The sequence below is a fragment of the Lactuca sativa genome, chromosome 8 (genome assembly GCF_002870075.4).
Source record: "Lactuca sativa cultivar Salinas chromosome 8, Lsat_Salinas_v11, whole genome shotgun sequence".
NCBI lineage: Eukaryota > Viridiplantae > Streptophyta > Magnoliopsida > Asterales > Asteraceae > Lactuca > Lactuca sativa.
In genome coordinates this window covers 28,632,319-28,657,055 of record NC_056630.2, presented here as the reverse complement: position 1 = coordinate 28,657,055, position 24,737 = coordinate 28,632,319, and the positions used below count along the sequence as shown (strand labels likewise).

At 46.2% G+C, this 24,737-nt stretch overlaps 1 pseudogene; it reads right to left on the bottom strand.

The window, feature by feature from the left end:
* Positions 1-807: 807 nt before the first annotated feature.
* Positions 808-19,899, bottom strand: LOC128127675 (uncharacterized; annotated as a pseudogene).
* Between the last annotated feature and the right edge of the window lie 4,838 nt (positions 19,900-24,737).

Below are 24,737 nucleotides of genomic sequence, written 5' to 3'. Positions count from 1 at the left end.
TTTTGGCTGAAAATCGACCGATCTAAAATTTGAATTTCCGGGCTGTACACTGTTATGCTAAATCTTAGAAAAATAATAACTTCCTCATACGAAGTCAGATTTGAGTGTTCTTTTTATGGACGCTCTAGGTTTAACATATTCTACAAATTTCGTTTAGATTGCTAAGGCTAAAAATCGCTCTATCGTAAATTCACTTTTTACGCTCCCCAGTGTCGTGTCGGTTTTGCCGTGAAACTTCGACGGGTCATAACTTCTTTGTTATAACTTGGATTTCGACATTCTTTATATATCCGAAATACTTGTTTCGACCACTACAACTTTATCTAAAGATATCGAGTATATCTGACACTTTAATTTTGATGCTTATTTTTATCCTTTATTTATTATACATTTATAAATAAGTAATAAACACATAAATGCAAATAATTCACATAATACACAAATAACATCTTTATTACTTCAAAAAGAGTTACAATAGTTGACCCAGACTATTACATCATCTAAAATGCTTAGCCCCGAAACCCGGGCATTAAAATTCTCTCCCCCTAGGATGATTCCATCCCGGAATCGTGCATCAGCAAACAGATGTGGATAGCGACTCATCCTGTCTTCCTCTGTTTCCCTAGTGAGATTCGGCCCATTCGAATATTTCCACTGGACTAGCACTAAGTTGACCATCTTGCGTCATAACTTCTTAGTCTTACGGTCAACAATTGCCTCAGGCTCTTCGATCAGCCTTTTATTCTCATCCATTTTTAACTCTGAGATCGGGATTATGTCGGGAACTTCTCCCGTGAACTTTCTCAAATAACACACATGGAAAGTGTTATGAATACCATCTAGTTCTTCGGGTAATTCGAGCTTGTAAGCTAGGTTCCCAATCTTCTGAAGAACTTTGAACGGTCCAATAAACCATGGACTCAACTTTCCTCGTTTCCCGAACCTTATAAGTCCCTTACACGATGAGACTTTAAGCAAAACTAAATCCCCAACTTCGAAGGTCATTGGTCGTCTTTTCTTGTCAGCATAGCTCTTCTAACGATGATGAGCTGCTAACATCCTTTCCCTAATCACTTTCAACTTCTCAGTAGTCTCATGGACAATCTCGAGGCCCATAAACTGCTTCTCTCCGGCTTCAAGCCAACAAGACGGCGTACGGCATTTATGTCCATACAAGGCTTGATAAGGTGCCATCTTGATACTCGAGTGGAAACTGTTGTTGTAGGAGAATTCTACCAGAGGTAAGTGCTCGTCCCAATTCCCTTGGAACTCGAGGGTACATGCTCTCAGCATATCTTCCAATGTATGAATCTGTTACACCGTAAAAATTTTAAAAAAAAAATCGCATTTTAAAATCATACAATTTCATTCACATCCACATTTTAAAACATTGTATCATCATTATCTTAATACAAAATCCCAAGATCAAAATATATAAGCTCCAGTGTGCGTGTGTACGAGTCATGCCGGCGCTTTCTCGCGATCATCGCTGGTACCTGAAACACCACACATAACACTGTAAGCATATTCGCTTAGTGAGTTCCCCAAAAGACCACATAAACACATATCAGCCACTCAAGGCTATAACTCTATTGACCCTCCGGTCGAATATCTCTGTGGGACCCTCTTCGTCCCATAACTCTGTGGACCCATTGGTCCTAACTCTGTAAACTCTGAATCATGCATATCACATATCACAATAAATCACAACACATAATAACATGCAAATACCCTGGCATAAAACTCTAGGATACTGTCACAGAATTCTGTTACCACACTAGGTAAAGTATAGTGAGAAGACTCACCTCAGATGTCTCGGTAAATCTCTGACTCAGTAGAAATATGTTCTAGCCTCCGCCTAATCACATAAAGTAAATATTCTCATAAATATAACTCTCGGGACTAGACTCAACCCTCTCTAGGCACCCTCAGTAGGCAAAAGACCATTTTGCCCCTCTTTTAGCTCAAAGGCCACATTGTTGACCCAACCTTAAAAGTCAACAAAAGTCAATGGTCAAACTTTAACCCGACTCGTCGAGTGCAATTGGGCGACTCGGCAAGTCTACACGTTTCCACTAACTCTTTAGTCCTGCTTGGCACGTCGAGTTCCTCCCCTTACTCGACGAGTCACACCTGGCATGAATCGTGGGGCCCCCCGACTCAACTCGCTGAGTCTCAAGAACAACTCGGCGAGTTCCGCCTTGAACTCCAGTCCCCTAATCCCCCTCTGACTCACTGAGTTATTTCCCCAACTCGGCAAGTCTACTCACTGAGTGATTTACGGTAAACCCTAACCCTACTCGCCGAGTCTGATCTTTGGGCTCGGCGAGTTCATGCCATACACAAACTCCATAGACCTCCTGAGGTCAGATCTGCTCCTTTAATCCATATATCTAACCTTCCCAGGCATGCTAATCACGTAAAGTTCAGACCTTGACACACATATAACATCTAGATGGTCTCACTTGGTGATTTAGCCCCAAAAATAACATCCTAAGTTCATGGCCCCCAAAATAACCCATAAAAATCCAAGGGTTAAGGTCTCTGGACCTCTTTGAGTCCAGATCCAAAGCATAAACTCGAGAGGGGACCAATTGCTCCACATATCCATCCTCTAAAGGGGGTTAGAAAACCCTAACTCTAAGAATCAACACCAATCCGAAGAAGGTTCGAATAAATACCTCAAGATGAAGTCTATGAACTCTTAAATCACCAGAATCGCACCTCCTTCAACCTCCTCTTGCCTTGGTCACCTCCTTCTTGCAATTACACCAACAAAATGATCAAGAATGGCCTCTCCTTCCTCACAAACGCTCTAGATCTCTTAGGGTTTCTCTCTGGGATTTGGTAGCCGCAAATGACGGTCCTAAGGGCCTTTAAATAGGTCCCAAACCTGGGAAATTAGGGTTTCATTAAACAGCGTGGACTCGCCAAGTCCACTCATGAACTCGTTGAGTCCAGCTGTGAACCCGGATACGAATCCGCGACCATACTCGGCGAATCTGAACACCAACTCGTCGAGTCCCCTACCAACCTCCAAAAAAAATAAAGGAATAAATAATATACCTAGGAATCCAGGTGTTACAATTCTCCCCCACTAGAATTAGACTTCGCCCTCGAAGTCTCACTCTGCAAACAACTCTGGATGCTGCTCCCGCATCTCACGCTCCGGCTCCCAGGTCAACTCTGACCCTTTCCGATGCTGCCACTGGACCTGCACCAGAGGTACCTCCTTGCTCCTCAGAACCTTGATTTTCCGATCCCTAATCGCCACTGGCCTCTCAATATAGTTCAGGCTCGCATCCACCTAAGTATCTTCTAATGGCACCACTGCCGATTCGTCGGCTATACACTTTCTCAGCTGCGACGTTGAAAGTGTCATGGATCTGACCCAACTCTGCAGGTAACTCCAAACGGTAGGCTACCCTGCATACCCATGTGATCACCCTGAAAGGACCAATACATCGGGGCCCCAACTTGCCCCTCTTCCTGAATCGAATCACTCCTTTTGAAGGAGAGACCTTCAGGAGCACGAAGTCGCCGACCTGAAACTCGAGCTCGGACCGGCGCCTGTCCGCATAACTCTTCTGACGACTCTGAGCGGTCAACAGACTCTGTCTGACCTGCTGAATCTAGTCTGTCGTCTGAAGCACGATTTTAGTACTACCCATCACACGCTGCCCTACTTCTCCCCAACAAATGGGGTTCGGACACCTCCTCCCATACAACAGCTCAAAGGGTGGCATAACAATGCTCGAATGATGGCTGTTGTTGTAGGAAAACTCTGCCAAGGGCAAGTACGTGTCCCAACTCCCTCCGAAATACAATACACATGCTCGGAGCATGTCCTCGAGCGTCTGAATCGTCCGCTCACTTTGCCCGTCAGTCTGTGGGTGGTATGCGGTACTAAAATGCAGTCTCGTACCCAATTCCTCATGAAACTTCTTCCAGAATCTGGAAGTGAAACGTACATCTCGATCTGAGACAATCGAGATCGGCACACCATGCCACGATACCACCTCTCTCACGTACATCTCTGCCAACCTCTCCATGGAAGAGCTCTCACTGATAGCAAGGAAATGAGCGCTCTTCGTCAACCTGTTGTAACGTCCCAAAATTCAAGACTAAAAATTTCCTTTAATAAAGTACCACTTAAAGTAAAATCATCATTTCAAAACATAAACAGAGTATTAGTTTTCAAAACACATGTTCCTTATCAGAGTAAAACATTCCCAGGCTAACTAATCTATGGTGTGTGCCATGCGATCATCCCGAGCTCCATCACCCGCTACCGGAAGTACCTGAAAACAAAACTGAAACCGTAAGCACGAAGCTTAGTGAGTTCCCCACCTTACCACATACCATGCAAACATATAACAACCAATGTTCAGCTAGGAGTTACGGGCCTTGCCCACACTCGGGAAGATACGGGCCCTGCCCACACTTTGCTATCTGGGAGATACGGGCCTTGCCCACACTCGTGAAGATACGGGCCCTGCCCACACTTCGCTATCTGGGAGATACGGGCCTTGCCCACACTCGTGAAGATACGGGCCCTGCCCACACTTCGCTATCTGGGAGATACGGGCCTTGCCCACACTCGTGAAGATACGGGCCCTGCCCACACTTCGCTATCTGGGAGATACGGGCCTTGCCCACACTCGTGAAGATACGGGCCCTGCCCACACTTCGCTATCTGGGAGATACGGGCCTTGCCCACACTCGTGAAGATACGGGCCCTGCCCACACTTCGCTATCTGGGAGATACGGGCCTTGCCCACACTCGTGAAGATACGGGCCCTGCCCACACTTCGCTATCTGGGAGATACGGGCCTAGCCCACACTCCAACCTCGGAGAGATACGGGCCCTGCCCACACTCAACCGCTAACCCATAACATACAAGTATCACGCAGACAACAAGTATAAGCAACTCTATCATATTAACACATATATCATACTTGACTAAACCCAGAGATACGGGCTCGGCCCACACTCTAGCACTAGCATCTCGTCTACACGGGTCGGCCTTGGTGCCTTAGACCCGTTCCTACTGGAAAGGAAACTCACCTGATACTGCTGAACTGCTGCGGATAACCCATTTGACCGCTACTTGACCACTGACTCCGAACTGCTGCTCCGCTAGCTCCCCGAGCTACCAATATCAACATAACACTTAGTCTAACTGACCTTCAAAGGTCAACCAAGCCAACTCTGGTCAAAGTCAACGTCCTGGTCAAAGTCAATCTTCCAGGTCAACCCTACTCGTCGAGTCACCCTACAGACTCGCCGAGTTCATAAGTCCAGAGTCCTTCCACTCGCGACTCTACTCGCCGAGTCAGCCCCTGACTCGTCGAGTCTACTGATTCCCGATTCCTGTCCTGTCCAACTCACTGAGTCCTGGCTTGACTCGCTGACTCGAGACTTAACTCGAAGGGTTTGGAACCACGCGACCTGACTCGCCGAGTCTAAAAACAGACTCGTCGAGCACACGGCAATCTTCATCCAACTCGCCAAGTTCATGCTCATCTTCATCCGACTCGACGAGCTGTTCATCCCACTCGTCGAGTTCCTCCTCATCTTCAAGCTACTCGCCGAGTCCACCCGAAGGACTCGCCGAGTCCATTAAGATCCACTTACATGCAGAGGACTTCCGAGTCATGCATGAACTCCAAACTGTAGATCTACCCTTCCCAAGCCTATTCCCCACGTAAAGTTGCAAACTTTACGTGTAGAGAGGGAGATCTAGGCAAAATGCACTAATAACTAGCGTTTAAGACCAAGAGGCTCCAAAATCCACCCAATGGCTGATACTTTACGGGATTCTAAACCAACACAAGCATGGATCTGAGGTAGCAACCTCAGATCCGGACCTCAAGCTTGAAATTGATCTTAGGCATGGCTTAAAAGCCCCAAAACTCATAACCAAAGAAGATCTAAAAGAGGGAAACGAATTGATACCTTCCAATGCTCTGAAATGTTCCCCAAACTTCAGATCCAAAGCCACTCCTTGATGCTTCAAAGATTCCCACTTCTCCTTCTTCTTCTAAATCACTCAAAAATGCCCAAAAGCATGAATCATCACAATGGGGGCTTAGGGTGCGGCGTTTTGGGTGTGAGAGACAGTAAAGGAGCCCTAGGAAGAGGATTGAGGCGTTTAAATAGGCTCCAAGCCCCGGATTTAGGGTTTTCCTTGCACAGACCATACTCGCCGAGTCCACTTGGCCGACTCGCCGAGTTGGTCACTTACTCCTCAACCCGGATCCCGTTCCGACTCGCCGAGTCCCTCCTAAATTTAGGGTTTCCTTTACTTTCTTGGCTTTCAAAATCTTGGGTGTTACAACTCTCCCCCACTTAAACTCAACTTCGTCCTCGAAGTTTACCATGGCCCACTGCCTGCGATCTGCCTCCAATACCCAACACCAGCCGCCTACCTGCGCGTGTCTTCCACCTGGTCATTCTGACTAACATCAACCTCGCGGGTAAACCTCGGGTCGAACCTGACCCTGAACAACTTAGAAACAGAACTTACTCAACCGATAATCCTTCTGGTACTCACCGAGTACTGCACTGAACCCGCAGAGGATCTCCACTACTTTCCTTGCGCAATTTCCTCGCCTTCCCCAAGGCAAAGCCTCATAACCGACTTTTCCTCTGGCACTGTGAAGGCCTTATCCTTCACTAACTCCATCACCCCCGCTATTCCCAGAGCGGGTCATCACCGTCTATCACCACTGACACTGCTCTCCGACAGAACTTGGTGCCTAGCACCCCTCGACCAACTATCCTGCCAGCACTTACATTCCAACACAAATACTAATACTGTCTAAAACTCTAAAACTATCCAAACACTGAACTGCCTGCAATACTGAACATGCCTGAAACTCTGAACTAACTGAAACACTAAGCTGCCTGAAACACTGAACTGACTGAAACACTGAGCTCCAACTCAACTGTGGAGCCAAAGGACTCCTCACTTAGTCGCTCCCACGACTTCTGAACGAAATCTTTCTCTGAAACTAGTTTCCACTAGTTATCCTGTCACTGTGGCTCTAACAACCTTCCGATCCAACCGATCGGGTCCAAACGTCACATCCTGACATCATCAATTCCACGACTAACAACATGATGGCTCCCAGACTGACGGTAGCCCTTAACATACCCGAACCCCAACGGTCCACTGCTACTCTGATCTCATAACTGATGTGACGACCTATAGCCAAATTGCTGACTTAGCCATAACCGGACCATTTGGGAAATCCGAAACCTAACCCGTGGATTCCCATATCCTCACTGATGCACCCGCGGACTTACAACTCTCTAATACCATCTGGCTGCTAATGGATGCTACGGCTACCCCCCGCAGACTTACAACACCACTACTACCCCGAGGGCATCCTGACTATCCCTAGTCTCGCTAGTGATTCCTCCTCCTGATTTCTCAAAATCAGCCCTCAGTCTTTGAATACTGCATCATCCACGACATCTTATATCCTTAATATACTTAGCGCTTCGTCGAGGAACTCTTCGGCTTGGTTCCCAAACCAGCCGTCTACCAATCCGGATATAAGAAGCTATTGTTGGGAAGATTCCAAACTCCCAACTCCTGAATTTACACAACCCTGCATGCTGACTCTGACACTGGCTACTAATACGAAAACATCTCTTGCTAACCGCTCTCAGGATCCTCATTCCGATTCACTTGAGCCCCTACAGGTGATCCTTCAATCCTGGATTCTCAACCAGCTTTCGACCATCTTGTTCGCACGCGCTAACTGGTGGGGAGTTTCTCAAACTCCCAACCCTGAATCCTTAGTCCATCAAACACTGAACTACTCCTTTTCCTTCTCGGAGGCCACATACTCGCTCTGGGTATGCGTGCTCTTACCTGGGCACACTCGGAGGATTCTCCCCCACTTCGATCCTGCTTACCCCTTGTTGCTCGATACTCAAAAGAGATCCCGATCTTTGATGCCATCCCATGATCATTCCGCTAAGGAACCCAATCCTGCCATATCTAGGGATCTAACCAATCCGTCTCTAACACTATGCCACTCCGAACTAGCGGGACGTACCAAATCCTTCCCAAGCATGCTACAGTTACTGCATCCTTCGAAACCTTCTTCAATAGAGCACATCCCCTAACTGCAACGTCCGGCGTTGCTCGCGCCTCCAAGGTCGTCATCTGAAAAGCCCTGCTCCCTGCTGCAGGTGTCTCTACCCGGCCCTGACGGCCATCTGCGATCCTCAAAGTTGCAGGGGCGGGTGCCATCACCCGTCCCGCCGAAGACAAACTGGGGCACTGGGCCTTCTTGTGGCCCCGCTGGTTGCAATGAAAACATATCAAGTCTGGTCCCTGCGCGGCGGTAGCAGTACAATCCCTGCTGAAATGACCAGTCTGACCACACTTGAAGCAGCCAGACTCACCACCGCTACCACTCCTGCACGCGCCCCCGTGCGCCCTGCCACACTTTCCGCACCGACTGCGGTCCTGATGATCCCTCGATCTCGAATCCGATCCCTTGGGCCTTTTGCCCGAACCCGTAGCTACCTGAACCTCATCCAGCCTCCTCTTCCGGATCTGTTCCAAATCAATTTCCCTTTCTCTAGCCCAAGAAATCATATCTTCCAGCATCTTACCGCTGGACCTGCTCACGAACTCCCTGATGTCATCCCTCAACATCTCATGGTACCGAGCCTTCTTCATCTCCTCATCCACTACATACTGCGGTACAAGAAGAGCCCTCTCCCTGAACTTGGCAGTGATGCCCGCCACAGTCTCAGTAGTCTGCGTCAAATCCTGAAACTCTCGTGCCAGCTGCTGCACCTCAATAATCGGCGAAAACTCCGCCCTGAACCTGGCCGAGAAATCGCTCCAAGTCATCGTGTCCAACGCGGCATCATCCCCCAAAGCATGACCAATCTCCTCCCACCAATCCCTCGCTCTGTCCTTCAGAAGACAGGAGGCGAGTCTAACCTTGTCCCCCTCGGGACACTTGCTCGCATGAAAAGCGTTGGCAACATCAGCCAACCATCTGCTGCTAGCAACGGGGTCCCTAGCCCCATGATAATCTGGTGCCCCGCAGGCTCTGAACTCTCGAAATGTCAAGGTACGCGCGCCCATCAATGCCATCATCTCAGTACGGAAGGCTCTCAGCCTCTCATCCAAAATCTCCAGTATACCCTCCTTGACCGTGCCAAAGATCACAGGAGTCTGAGCTAGAATACTGCACGTAACCTCATCTGATATCAACTCTCTCATCCGCTCCTCGAGCTGCTCGGTCCCTGAACCCGAGCCTGATCCCTTTCCGGCGCCTGATCCGCCCGTTGGTCTCTCTCGCAATGTCACCATGCTGATAATATACCACAACCACTATCAGAATACTCATCACTGATGCGAGACCAGACATGCCCTAACAGGTTCCCAGTCTTGTCTCTGTCCTTCCCGAATCGAGTACGGATCCTCTGCTTTCAGTAGTACGGGCCCATACTACCTTCCACATCTATCCGTACTTTCCTCAGGAATTGCCTTGACTCCACCAGGTCCCTTATCCACTAATACTGCTCCCAACACTATCTCATCCTAGGCTTACCCTAGGGAAACCTCTGACTCAACTCAAACCAGTCCTCAGCTGCTGAAGGTCTCCTTGTGATGCCAATTAGCCATCACCTGGATACCATCACATGCGACGAGGCTCAGATAATCCTTCAAGTAAAAGACTCGTCCCTACAACGGTTGGACTCAAACGAGAGCTGCGCAATAGGGCCAATTCCAGTACTCTGAGATTATTCAACCCTGATCACATGTGACGTAACGTATCCATCTAATGGCTAACTCCCATCACTCAAAATCCCACAATGCACAAAGCAAGCAGCAATCGGACAAGGGGAAAATCTAACCACAACTTACTCAAGCAATCATATCCACGTAGCAAGAATCTGAACTAGCATGCATCACAACTCATAAACTCAGGCATGACCTAAACAGGCCATCCTACTACTGTCTAATCAGCACTATCATGCAGCTCAAAAGCACAAATAACATGCACATAAGGCATCATCCCTAGATCCTTAGTCCTATTCTAGCATGCTGTTCTATCAACTGATAATCATAACATAAACTTGTATGGGTATTTTGGGGTACTTACTTGAGCTCGGTTGATTGCATGCACCACACCTCTTTTCTCTTTTCAAAGTTCTTTTCTTTCTGAATTCTTTTTGCTTTCCTAAAACTGTTTTTCGTTCTCAAAATTCTTTTTACAAAACTGTCTTTTCACTTTTGAAAACTTTTTATCCGACCCCTCAGTTTGAGTTCAGGCACACCCGAGAGTATGCCCGAATCCCTCAAACCAAGGCTCTGATACCAACTTGTAACGTCCCAAAATTCAAGACTAAAAATTTCCTTTAATAAAGTACCACTTAAAGTAAAATCATCATTTCAAAACATAAACAGAGTATTAGTTTTCAAAACACATGTTCCTTATCAGAGTAAAACATTCCCAGGCTAACTAATCTATGGTGTGTGCCATGCGATCATCCCGAGCTCCATCACCCGCTACCGGAAGTACCTGAAAACAAAACTGAAACCGTAAGCACGAAGCTTAGTGAGTTCCCCACCTTACCACATACCATGCAAACATATAACAACCAATGTTCAGCTAGGAGTTACGGGCCTTGCCCACACTCGGGAAGATACGGGCCCTGCCCACACTTTGCTATCTGGGAGATACGGGCCTTGCCCACACTCGTGAAGATACGGGCCCTGCCCACACTTCGCTATCTGGGAGATACGGGCCTTGCCCACACTCGTGAAGATACGGGCCCTGCCCACACTTCGCTATCTGGGAGATACGGGCCTTGCCCACACTCGTGAAGATACGGGCCCTGCCCACACTTCGCTATCTGGGAGATACGGGCCTTGCCCACACTCGTGAAGATACGGGCCCTGCCCACACTTCGCTATCTGGGAGATACGGGCCTTGCCCACACTCGTGAAGATACGGGCCCTGCCCACACTTCGCTATCTGGGAGATACGGGCCTAGCCCACACTCCAACCTCGGAGAGATACGGGCCCTACCCACACTCAACCGCTAACCCATAACATACAAGTATCACGCAGACAACAAGTATAAGCAACTCTATCATATTAACACATATATCATACTTGACTAAACCCAGAGATACGGGCTCGGCCCACACTCTAGCACTAGCATCTCGTCTACACGGGTCGGCCTTGGTGCCTTAGACCCGTTCCTACTGGAAAGGAAACTCACCTGATACTGCTGAACTGCTGCGGATAACCCATTTGACCGCTACTTGACCACTGACTCCGAACTGCTGCTCCGCTAGCTCCCCGAGCTACCAATATCAACATAACACTTAGTCTAACTGACCTTCAAAGGTCAACCAAGCCAACTCTGGTCAAAGTCAACGTCCTGGTCAAAGTCAATCTTCCAGGTCAACCCTACTCGTCGAGTCACCCTACAGACTCGCCGAGTTCATAAGTCCAGAGTCCTTCCACTCGCGACTCTACTCGCCGAGTCAGCCCCTGACTCGTCGAGTCTACTGATTCCCGATTCCTGTCCTGTCCAACTCACTGAGTCCTGGCTTGACTCGCTGACTCGAGACTTAACTCGAAGGGTTTGGAACCACGCGACCTGACTCGCCGAGTCTAAAAACAGACTCGTCGAGCACACGGCAATCTTCATCCAACTCGCCAAGTTCATGCTCATCTTCATCCGACTCGACGAGCTGTTCATCCCACTCGTCGAGTTCCTCCTCATCTTCAAGCTACTCGCCGAGTCCACCCGAAGGACTCGCCGAGTCCATTAAGATCCACTTACATGCAGAGGACTTCCGAGTCATGCATGAACTCCAAACTGTAGATCTACCCTTCCCAAGCCTATTCCCCATGTAAAGTTGCAAACTTTACGTGTAGAGAGGGAGATCTAGGCAAAATGCACTAATAACTAGCGTTTAAGACCAAGAGGCTCCAAAATCCACCCAATGGCTGATACTTTACGGGATTCTAAACCAACACAAGCATGGATCTGAGGTAGCAACCTCAGATCCGGACCTCAAGCTTGAAATTGATCTTAGGCATGGCTTAAAAGCCCCAAAACTCATAACCAAAGAAGATCTAAAAGAGGGAAACGAATTGATACCTTCCAATGCTCTGAAATGTTCCCCAAACTTCAGATCCAAAGCCACTCCTTGATGCTTCAAAGATTCCCACTTCTCCTTCTTCTTCTAAATCACTCAAAAATGCCCAAAAGCATGAATCATCACAATGGGGGCTTAGGGTGCGGCGTTTTGGGTGTGAGAGACAGTAAAGGAGCCCTAGGAAGAGGATTGAGGCGTTTAAATAGGCTCCAAGCCCCGGATTTAGGGTTTTCCTTGCACAGACCATACTCGCCGAGTCCACTTGGCCGACTCGCCGAGTTGGTCACTTACTCCTCAACCCGGATCCCGTTCCGACTCGCCGAGTCCCTCCTAAATTTAGGGTTTCCTTTACTTTCTTGGCTTTCAAAATCTTGGGTGTTACACCTGTCCACAATCACCCAAATTGCATCGACACCTCTCGTAGTCCTTGGCAATTTGGTGATGAAATCCATGGTAATTTGTTCCCATTTCCACTCAGGAATCTCTAACGGCTGCAGCTTACCATGTGGATGCTGGTGCTCGGCCTTAACCCTGCGACAGGTCAAGCATCTTTCTACAAACCATGCGACATCCCTCTTCATACAGGGCCACCAATATCTCTCTTCAGGTCCAAATACATCTTAGTGGCCCCGGGATGGATCGAGAACTTTGATCTATGAGCCTCTTCCATCAAAATGGTACACGTCCCGCCCACAAACGGTACCCATATCCGACCCTGAAATGTCATAAGCCCCCGGGCATCGATAACGAACTCCGATACCAGCCTGACAACTCGCTCTTTCTTCTGGCTTTCTGGCCTCATGGCCTCAACTTGGGCCCCACGAATAGTATCCAACACCGGAGTCATCACTGTTAATCTCAAACAAACATCTCGCATAGGGGCGCCCTCCGCCCCTCGGCTCAGTGCATCGGCTACAACATTAGCCTTTCCCGGGTGGTACAGGATCTCACAATTGTAATCCTTCACCATATCCAACCATCTCCTCTGACGCATATTCAGGTTGGGCTGATCCATTAGATACTTCAGGCTCTTGTGGTCCGTGTATATGGTACACCGAACCCCATACAGATAGTTACGCCAGATCTTGAGGGTGAACACCACCGCCCCCAACTCCAGATCGTGGGTGGGATACCTCATCTCATGAGGCTTCAGCTGCCTCGATGCGTATGCTATCACATGAGCCTTCTGTATAAGCACCGCTCCTAGACTAGATATCGACGCGTCACAATACACTACGAAGTCCTCCATCCCCTCCGGAAGGGCTAGCACCGGAGCTTCGCATAGTCTCTGGCGAAGTGTCTCGAAGGAGGCCTGCTGCTCTGGACCCCATGAAAAAGCAACACCCTTCCGGGTCAACTTGGTGAGTGGCACGATGATCTTGGAGAAATCCCTGATAAATCTCCGATAATAACCAGCCAACCCTAGGAAACTCCTGATCACGGTAGGTGACCTCGGCACCTCCCAACTCATCACTGCCTCAATCTTGGCCGGGTCGAACAATATCCATTTCCGGTTCACGAGGTGCCCTAAGAACTGCACCTCTCGCAACAAAAAATCACACTTGGAGAATTTGGCATAAAGCCTCTCCGATCTCAGAACTCCGAGGATTTCCCTCAAATGCTCCTCATGCTGCTCTGTGGATCTCGAATACACCAATATGTCGTCGATGAACACGATCACCGAGCGATCCAACATCGGTCTGCACACTCTGTTCATGAGATCCATGAACACCGCCGGTGTGTTGGTGAGTCCGAAAGGCATCACCACGAACTCGTAATGCCCATAACGAGTCCTTAATGTTGTCTCCTGAATTTCCTCATCTCGCACCCTCACCTGATGATATCCAGACCTCAAATCGATCTTGGAGAACCAAGATGCCCCCTGCAACTGATCGAACAAATTGTCGATCCTCGGCAATGGGTAACGGTTCTTGACCGTTAGCTTGTTCAACTCCCGGTAATCAATGCATATCCGGTGTGAACCATCCTTCTTCTTGACAAAAAGGATAGGTGCTCCCATGACGAACTGCTCGGCCGAATAAACCCCTTCCCCAGTAGCTCCTAGAGCTGTGAGGATAACTCCTGCATCTCTAGAGGCGCAAGGCGATAAAGCGCCTTGGCGATAGGCGCAGCCCCCGGAACCAAATCGATACCGAACTCTACCTGCCTCTCCGGAGGAACACCCGGAAACTCTTCTAGAAATACATCCGGAAACTCATGCACTATCGGGACCTCATCAACTGACCTCGGTCTCTCTGAATCAACCCTCGCATCCATCAGATATTCTACAAATCCCCTACAACCCTGCTGTAGACTCTGTCTCGCTCTGGAGGCCGAACAAAATGCTGACCTAGAACGTGTACCCTCGCCATACACCGTAAGAACTCCCTCACTAGGGTCTCGTATGGTTACCAGCTTCCTCTCGTAGTCGATGACCGCTCCCACTTTGCTCAACCAGTCCATGCCCACGATGACACAGACATCTCCCATCACAATAGGAACCAAATCAATCGGAAACTCGACGCCGAAAATCTCGAGTACACATCCTCGGATCACTTTGACGGCATACACCGTCCTCTCGTCAGCTATGGAAACTCTCAGAGGTCGACTCAACACCTCTCGACTAATACTGATGTGCTGACTAAAAGCCAAAGATACAAAAGACTGACTCGCACCCGAGTCAAATAACACCAAGGCAGGTATAAAATTCACAAGAAAAGTACCTACGCATAACATAAAATAAACACAATATCCCAACATCAAAATAAATACAAGAAAGGATACATACCAACCACGACGTCGGGCGCAGCGCGGACCTCCTCCGTAGTCAACTGAAAGGCTCTCCCTCGTGCCTTTGGTACCTCGGCCTTCATTGGTCGGCTCTCAGTAGCTTTGATAGCAGCAGGGGCAGATCCCTGAGGTGCTCCCTAGGCTGTCCCTCGCAACTGTGGACACTCTGCCTTGCGGTGTTCGGTCTGGTTGCAGTGAAAGCATACTGCAAACCCCTTGGGACAATCCTTGGCCATATGCCCCTCCTTGCCACATTTGTAGCAAGACCCCGCTCTACACACCCCATCGTGGCTCTTACCGCACTTGCCACAAGTGCGGCCCTTCTGATTCCCAGATCTCGAATCAGCGGGCTTAGCCCGCTTGGCTTCCGGCTGAGACTGTGCCGGTCCCCGATCCCTCCCCTGAGACTCAGCCTCCTCCCTAGCCTAAGTCTCCAACTCTATCTCCTTCTTCCGGGTATTTGCCTGAAGCTCAGTAAATGTCCGGTAGGTTGAGTTCGCCACGAACTCCTGTATATCCCTCCTCAAAATGCTCAGATATCGGCTCATATGTGCCTGCTCGGAGGACACGTGCTCTGGTCAGAACATCGCCCGCTCATGGAACATCCTCGTAATCACTGTGACAGACTCAGTACCCTGCTTGAGGGTCAAAAACTCCTGGGCCAAACGCTCCCTCTCCACCTGGGGAACGTACTCGTCTCAAAACATAGCAGTGAACCTCTCCCAGGTCACTGCAGCAAGCTCAGCAGGTGTATAGTGCACCGTCACAAAATTCCACCAGTCCTTCGCTCCCAAGCGAAGCTGGTTCAGCGCGAACCGAACTCTCAAATGCTCAGGAGATGAGCAAGTAAAGAAACACCCCTTAATGTCTGAAATCCACCTCATCGCTGCTATCGGGTCCTAGGTCCCTTCAAACTCCGGTGGTTTTGTGTTGCTGAACGCCCGGAACAGCAACACATCACCACACTGCGGTCTAGCCGTAGCTACAGCTGTAGTGGCCGCAGCAACAGCAACATCAGAAAGAGTAGCGTATCTCTCATCAAATGTCTCTATCAGGGTGGTCTTGATAGACCCGAACATCTCTGGAATCTCAGCACGGATGGCAGCAGCCACCTCATCATGAATCATCTGGCGTAGCTCATCGTCGCTCACACCCACTCCACTAGTCTCTGGTCTGTGGCGCGTTCCCACCATGATACCTTTCTGAAATACAACACAAGATATCAAGGACTCGCTCGAGCGTGCACACACTCGATACCCCCAATCCTACTTGGTCTCTGGTACCCTAAGGATTCTTACTTGGGTTGGGCACCGACCCGGTGCCTTCGGTAGTACGGGCCCAATACTACCGACCACACCGACTCGGCACTCATTCCAAGTCCTCCTCCCAGAGTCCCAAATTTCCAAGCACTCTACTCTCTTAAATCATGTGCTACTCACAAGCAGATATCTCATAAGCACCTCGTTGCTATCTAAACACTCTCAAACATTTCTAGCAGCAAAAGCCCCTAGACTAAGGCATCATATAAAAGGCCACTCTAGTCCTAATAAGAATACCTAGTCTACTCTAGCATGCATACCATAATTCGTCATATAGCATAACATAACATATCTGATAACACTTATTGTAAGGGTATTTTGGGAAATCACCGTTTGGGCGCTAGCTGATCGTACACACGGCTCTGCTCTGTTTGTCTCAAAAATCTTTTTACTCTTTTTAAAAATTGTACTTTATTATCAAAATTTTCCTCAAATCCTCAGTTTGAGTTCAGATACGTCCGAAGATGCATCCGAATCCCTCAAACCAAGGCTCGGATACCAACTTGTAACACCGTAAAAATTTAAACAATTTTTCACATTTTAAAATCATATAATTTCATTCACATCCACATTTTAAAACATTGTATCATCATTATCTTAATACAAAATCCCAAGATCAAAATATATAAACTCCAGTGAGCATGTGTACGAGTCATGCCGGCGCCTTCCCGCGATCATCGCTGGTACCTGAAACACCACACATAACACTGTAAGCATATTCGCTTAGTGAGTTCCCCAAAAGACCACATAAACACATATCAGCCACTCAAGGTTGTAACTCTATTGACCCTCCGGTTGAATATCTCTGTGGGACCCTCTTGGTCCCATAACTCTGTGGACCCACTGGTCCTAACTCTATAAACTCTGAATCATGCATATCACATATCACAATAAATCACAACACATAATAACATGCAAATACCCTGGCATATAACTCTAGGATACTCTGTCACAGAATTCTTTTACCACACTAGGTAAAGTATAGTGAGAAGACTCACCTCAGATGTCTCGGTAAATCTCTGACTCGGTAGAAATATGATCTAGCCTCCGCCTAATCACATAAAGTAAATATTCTCATAAATGTAACTCTCGGGACTAGACTCAACCCTCTCTAGGCACCCTCAGTAGGCAAAAGACCATTTTGCCCCTCTTTTAGCTCAAAGGCCACATTGTTGACCCAACCCTAAAAGTCAACAAAAGTCAATGGTCAAACTTTAACCCGACTCGTCGAGTGCAATTGGGCGACTCGGCGAGTCTACACGTTTCCACTAACTCTTTAGTCCCGCTTGGCACGTCGAGTTCCTCCCCTTACAAGGTTTTGGCCTAAACGTTCTCAACGCTCTTGGCCTTTTCCTTTCAAGGTTGACTTTCCAACTGAGAGCATCAGCAACAACATTTGCTTTACCGGGGTTGTAAAGGATCTCATAGTCATAGTCCTTGAGTAATTCTAGCCAGCGTCGTTGCCTCATGTTCAATTCTTTCTGATTAAAGAGATACTGGAGACTCTTTTGATCAGTGAAAAGCTTGCACTTCGTGTCATAGAGGTAATGTCTCCATATCTTTAAGGCAAATACTACCGCCGCCAACTCTAGATTATGAGTGGGGTAGTTCTTTTCGTGCTCTTTCAATTGTCGAGTGGCATATGTTATCATCTTTTCTCTTTGGGTCAGAACACAACCCAACCCGACTCCAGATGTGTCACTGTATACCACGAAGTCTTCAACTCCATCGGGTAGAGAAAGTATCGGTGCTTCACATAACTTCTTCTTTAGCTTCCCAAATGCCCCATCGTGTTTCTCACTCCACGTATATGTCACTCCTTTGTGGGTTCAAGCTGTCAATGGAGAGGCTATCGGAGAAAAGCCTTGGATAAATCGTCGGTAATATCCATCTAATCCTAGAAAGCTTCGAATCTCCATGGGACTTTTCGGACGTTCCCACTTCATCACAGCCTCGATCTTTACGGGGTCAACCATTATCCCTTCTTGGTTAACCACGTGACCCAAGAACTAGACTTCTCGTATCCAAAAGTCGCATTTAGAGAACTTAGCGTAAAGCTTCTCCTTCTTTAACACTTCCAACACTTCCCGTAGATGCTTGCCATGCTCCTCTTGGCCTTTTGAGTAGATCAGAATGTCATCGATGAAAACTATCACAGATTTATCAAGGAATGGTTTACAAACCCTGTTCATTAAATCCATGAATGCTGCTGGAGCATTGGTTAGTCCAAATGACATAACCAAGAACTTGTAGTGTCCATATCTAGTTCTGAATGCAGTTTTCTCAATATCCTGCTCTCTCACCTTCAGCTGATGATATCCTGACCTAAGATCGATCTTTGAGAAATAGCTCGAACCTTGCAGTTGGTCGAATAGGTCATCAATCCTCGGCAATGGATACTTGTTCTTCACCTTTGCCTTGTTCAGCTCTCGGTAGTCTATACACATTCTCATGCCTCCGTCTTTCTTCTTCACAAATAACACCGGAGCTCCCCAGAGTGATGAACTAGGTTGAATGAAACCGTTGTCCAACAGCTCCTGAAGTTGCGTCATAAGCTCCTTCATCTCCGTCGGTGCTAATTGGTAAGGTGCTTTTGCTATTGGTGTTGTACCTGGTAACAATTCTATTCGAAGCTCCACTTGTTTATCAGGTGGTAATCCAGGAAGATCTTCGGGAAAGACTTCCGGATAATCACACACAACCGGTATATTCTGCACCTCTTTCTTTTCCTTCTTAGCATCGATTACGAATGCCAAGTATGATGCACATCCTTTGGACAAACATTTTCTGGCTTTCATCAGGGAGATGATTCCAGAATTCACTTTGCGTTTGTCCCCGTACACCATAAATGATTCCTTTCTGGGTGGGTTTACCCTTACTATCTTCTTTCGGCATTGAATCTTAGCATCGTTGGCGCTAAGCCAATCCATACCCAAAACGATGTCGAAACCGTTTAACTCTATGGGTAATAGCTCCTCGTGGAATGCGTTTCTGTTTAGGTCGATGACGATGTTCCTAATACAATCACTAACATGTACGAATTTGCCACTGGCAACTTCTACAATCAGGGCATTATCAAGTTTTTCTACAGGCAATGCTAATTTCCCACCAAATTTATGCGACACAAAGGAGTAGTTGGCTTTGGAATCAAATAGTATATTGGTAGGCAAACCATTTACAAGAAAAGTACCTAAAGCGATGTCTGCTGCCTCCTTCGCAGCCTCAAGCGTCATCTGGAAGGCTCTTGCCTTCAGTTTCGGTGGAATGTTGGGTCTTCCTATCTCCTTCTTCGGGTCGTCCCTCAAAACGTTCCCTTCTTCATTACACCCATAACAGGCCTTCTGGGTGAGGGTGCATTCATTGGCATAGTGCCCAGGCTTTCCGCAACTGAAACAAGTGACCCCTCCGTCACACTTACCAAAGTGCTTCTTCTTGCACTTGTCACACCACTTCGCTTTTGATCCTACTCTTATCGAACCAAATTTTGAGAATTTACTCTTCTTTCCGAACCTCGAGGATCCGTCAAATTACCTTTTCTCACCAACCTCGGCCCTCTCCAGACTCCTTTCTTTCTGCTGGTTCTCCACATTCTTAGCTGCTCGAACAGCTGATTTCATAGTGGTTTCCATCTTGACTGTTGGGCCATAGTCGGCTGGCAGTCCATTTGCGAACTTCTCAATTTTGGAAAGTTCGGTTGACACTAAGTATGGAAACAACTTCATCTTTTCTGTGAATGCAGCAGCATAGTCGTCGATGCTCATTCTTCCTTTCTTCAAGTTTTGGAACTCATTGTTTAGATCAATCAGATCTATCTCTGAACAGTATTGCGCCTTCAGTTGTTCTAAGAACTCATCGCATGACATTTTCAGAGCTTGTCCTCGTGGCATTGTATCCGCCAATAGCTTCCACCAGCTCAAGACTCCAGTTTTCAATTATCTCACAGCGAAGACGATCTTCTGCTTCTCGCTGCAGTCGCAGCTCTCAAACACCATCTCCATCTCGGAGATCCAATCCATAATCTCAATAGGCTTTGGGCTTCCTGAGAGACTTGGTGGTTTCACACCCAAGAAATTCTTGTACATTCGCCCATCCTTGTCGTTTCTCCTTTCCGGGCCATCCCTTCGTTCACCTTGAGTCCCTACTTGACTCACTTGGCGGCTATAGTTCCTTTCCTCAGATTGCTTGGGAATTGGCTCGGTCGGCTCAACATGTATGGTAGGTTCGTCCCTATTTTCGTGGAACATCTATCTCATTTCTTCCCTTTGTTCAGCTAGCATAGCCCGAAGCATGGCTTGTACTCCATCCATGGTGATTGGCTCGGGTGCAACTTCTTCAACAACACGTATTTGTTAAATCACTGGGGGTTGATTCATATTCCCATTCGCATTCCCAGCTCCACTGCGGGTTCTTGTCGTTTTGATCTATACACCGAATAAGGTGAATTTAGATCTTTATTTAGGATTGACGTTCAAATCATCCTTATCACTCCGAAACGTTTATATGCTAGTTTTAATATCGTACTCGTACGTTTAGAATCCTAAACATATAAGGTTTCCAGATCCGGTCGGCATTAGACCATAGATCCGAACAAATAATAGCATATCAGGCACAAAGAATTTAGCACATAAAAGCATTTTAGGCACAATTCCTAAAATAAGCTAGTGCTCACGCCTCACAATCATCGCTTAGCATTCTAAGTTTAAGTCTAGAAATCCTACAAATTCCTAGTTCGCTTAAACTTATGCTCTGATACCAACTGTGACATCCCTATTTTCACATCTAGAAAAGACCGAGTTTGTTTATGCTTTGTTTGAAAATCAGAGTAACATTTTAAATAAAAGTGTTGTGGAATTTGTCCCAAAACAAAATATGATAAAAATTTATCAAAAGCATTTCCATAGAAATGTATTTCATTAACAGACTTGGGATGTCATGTTTGATACAGATCAAAAGCATAAACAATACAATATAAGCCTTACTACATTATTTCATATCTACAGGCCTATAACCGTAATCCCTCATCCAAAACATCACATCTATGCTCGAGCACCACTACATGAAATACATAAAACTGAGTGGGTCAGGCTTGGGATCCTGGTTAGCACATAGGGTCTTCAACCCACAATAAATAAGTTTATTAATTTCATCAATCAACAATAACCCGATTACCCGTTCCCGTTATCCTCACTTTACGTCCCTAAACACCTATCATAAGGGACCTAGCCTAAGGATCATCATCAGGATGGACACTACTGCTAAGGGGGTTCCTTAACAATAAATGTCCTAAAGGCAACCATGAGGGGGATGGAGTACACCGGTGAACACATCGTTCACAAACACCTACAGGTTGCGAGCCTGCTAGCGTTCCATTGGACTGTCTAGAAGAGTCCGTGGTCATCATCTATACTCCGCTAGATGACAGAATCAACAACAACAACATCGAGGCTTCTCATCATTTTGTCACACATCGTCTATTACATCTACCCATGTTTTACCCCAACATTTTCGTAGATATAAAATACATATACAGTTTAAATCATTTAAAACATGTATAAAAACGTTCATCCAACATAGACAACAAGTATTCAGATAATATGCACACATAGCACGTAATTTATATAAAATACTTCATATTTATGTGTAAACTGAAAGTAACTATGCATTAACTTGGTAAGGTGGTGATTCCGAACTCAGACAGCGCTTCGTTACTCTTAAAACAATTTCCTTCGACAAAACCTAGTATCAATACCACTAGGGTTTAGTCTAACGTTAACCGTGACTAATTAATAGTCTAGCTATTATTATTATTATTATTATTATTATTATTATTATTATTATTATTATTATTATTATTATTATATAAGCGTTAAACAACTCTTATATAACTCATAATAATATCTCAAATAATTATTTTAAGGTCCTAATAATGTTACTATAATTAATTAGAAGCTATATTAAAAATAGCGTAGGCGTAGCTCACTTACAGCGGAATTTTATTAAAAATCGGGCTTCGCTGGAGCAGCGTTTCCGAGCCGAAAGTTTTTCTTCTCGGAGCCGTCGGGCGCTCCGGGGCTTCTTTCTCATGCTAGGGAGGTTCCCTAGACTTGGGAGGGGTTTAGGGAGGCTAGAGAGAAGTTAGAGAGAGAAAGAAAGGCTTATGGTGTGAAAAAATTATGAAGAGTTCATCTCTGATTTATAGGAGTTTTTTAGTAAAGTAGTCCCTAAGTTTCGTCGGTATCTTCCGCGTACGATTTCCATTTTCTACGTTCTTTATATCCACGTGTTGGTATTTACGAGAACTACAACTTTCATTTAGATTCCGTCAGCTAATTCTCCTTCTATCTCAGATTTACAAAAACTGTATCGTATTTATCGCACACGAAGAGTAGCGACTAAGCTTCGTCCATATCTTTCGCATACGAGCTCCATTTTCGATGTTATTTATATCCACGCGTTGGTATTTACGAGTAGTACAACTTTCATTTAGATCCCGTTGGCTAATTCTCTTTCTATCTGGGATTTCTAAAACTGTATCGAATTCGCCGCACTCGAAGAGTAAGGACTAAGCTTCGTCCATATCTTTCGCATACGAGCTCCGTTTTTTACTGTCTTTTTAGTTTTTAACTCCTATTAACGATATCTTCATTTCTCATTTAGATTATTTTGGTTGAAAATCGACCGATCTAAAATTCAAATTTCCAGGTCGTGCACTGTTATGCTAAATCTTAGAAAAATAATAACTTCCTCATACGAAGTCAGATTTGGGTGTTCTTTTTATGGACGCTCTCGGTTTAACATATTCTACAAATTTCGTTTAGATTGCTAAGGCTAAAAATCGCTCTATCGTACGCTCCCCGGTGTTGTGCCGGTTTTGCCGTGAAACTTCGACGGGTCATAACTTCTTCGTTATAACTTGGATTTTAACATTCTTTATATATCCGGAATACATGTTTCGACCACTACAACTTTATGTAAAGATATCGGGTTTGTCTAACACTTTAATTTTGATGCTTATTTTTATCCTTTATTTATTATACATTTATAAATAAGTAATAGGCACATAAATGCACATAATTCACATAATACACAAATAATTCATCTTTATTACTTCAAAAAGAGTTACAATAGTTGACCTAGACTATTACATCGTCTAAAATGCTTAGCCCTGAAACCCGGGCGTTACATCCAAGCACAAAAGTGCTTGCATAAAAAGAATCACGCTTTTCTTGCTCATGTTGTGAATAAAACAAAGGAGGAGAAAAACATTAACGATATTCCGAAGGTACGTGATTTTCCCGAGGTATTCCCTGAGGATTTGCCAGGAATACCCCCCGAGCGTCAGGTCGAGTTTCGAATCGATCTTGTACCTTGAGCCACTCCAATAACCAAATCACCTTACATATTAGGTCTTACCGAAAGGCAAGAGTTATCTAGCCAACTAAGCGAACATCTCAACAAATGATTCATCAGGCTGAGCTTTTCACCTTAGGGAGCTCCGATCCTGTTTGTCAAAAAGAAAGACGGATCTTTCAGGATGTGCATCAACTACCGGGAGTTAAACAAGCTTACTGCCAAGAATCGATACCCACTCCCTCAAATCGATGATCTATTCGATCAGCTCCAAGGAGCCAGCTACTTCTCCAAGATAGATTTGAGGTCCGGATACCACCAACTAAGAGTCTGAGAGGAGGATATCCCAAACACTGCTTTCCGAACCTATTATGGACATTTCGAATTTGTGGTCATGTCTTTTGGTCTCACAAATGCACCCACAGCCTTTATGGACCTGATGAATCGAGTTTGTCGGCCGTTTCTCGACAACTTCATGATTGTTTTCATCGATGATATCCTCGTTTACTCTAAGAGTGAGGAAGAGCACAGCCAGCACTTACGACAGATTTTGAGAACTCTAAGGATGGAGAAGCTATACGCCAATTTTTCCAAATGCGAGTTCTGGATTCACAGAGTGGAATTCTTGGGTTATGTAGTCAAGGAAGAGGAAATACATGTAGACCCTACCAAGATCAAAGCTATTAAGGGTTGGGCAACTCCAAGAACACCAACCGAAATTCGACAATTTTTAGGCCTTGCTGGTTATTACCGAAGGTTCATCCAGAATTTTTCCAAAATCGCCAAGCCTCTCACCACTCTCACCCAGAAGGGTGTGCCCTTCCATTGGAATGACAAACAAGAAGTTGCCTTCCAAACCCTGAAACAGGACCTCTGTAGTGCTCCAGTGTTATCCTTTCCAGAAGGAACGAAAGACTTTGTAGTATATTGCGATGCTTCTAATCAAGGGTTAGGATGTGTACTTATGCAGCGCGTAAATGTGATAGCTTACGCATCTAGGCAACTAAAAACCCATGAAGTAAACTATACCACCCACGATCTCGAGCTAGGAGTTGTGGTCTTCACCCTGAAAATTTGGTGGCACTACTTATATGGTACAAAGTGCACCATTTTTACA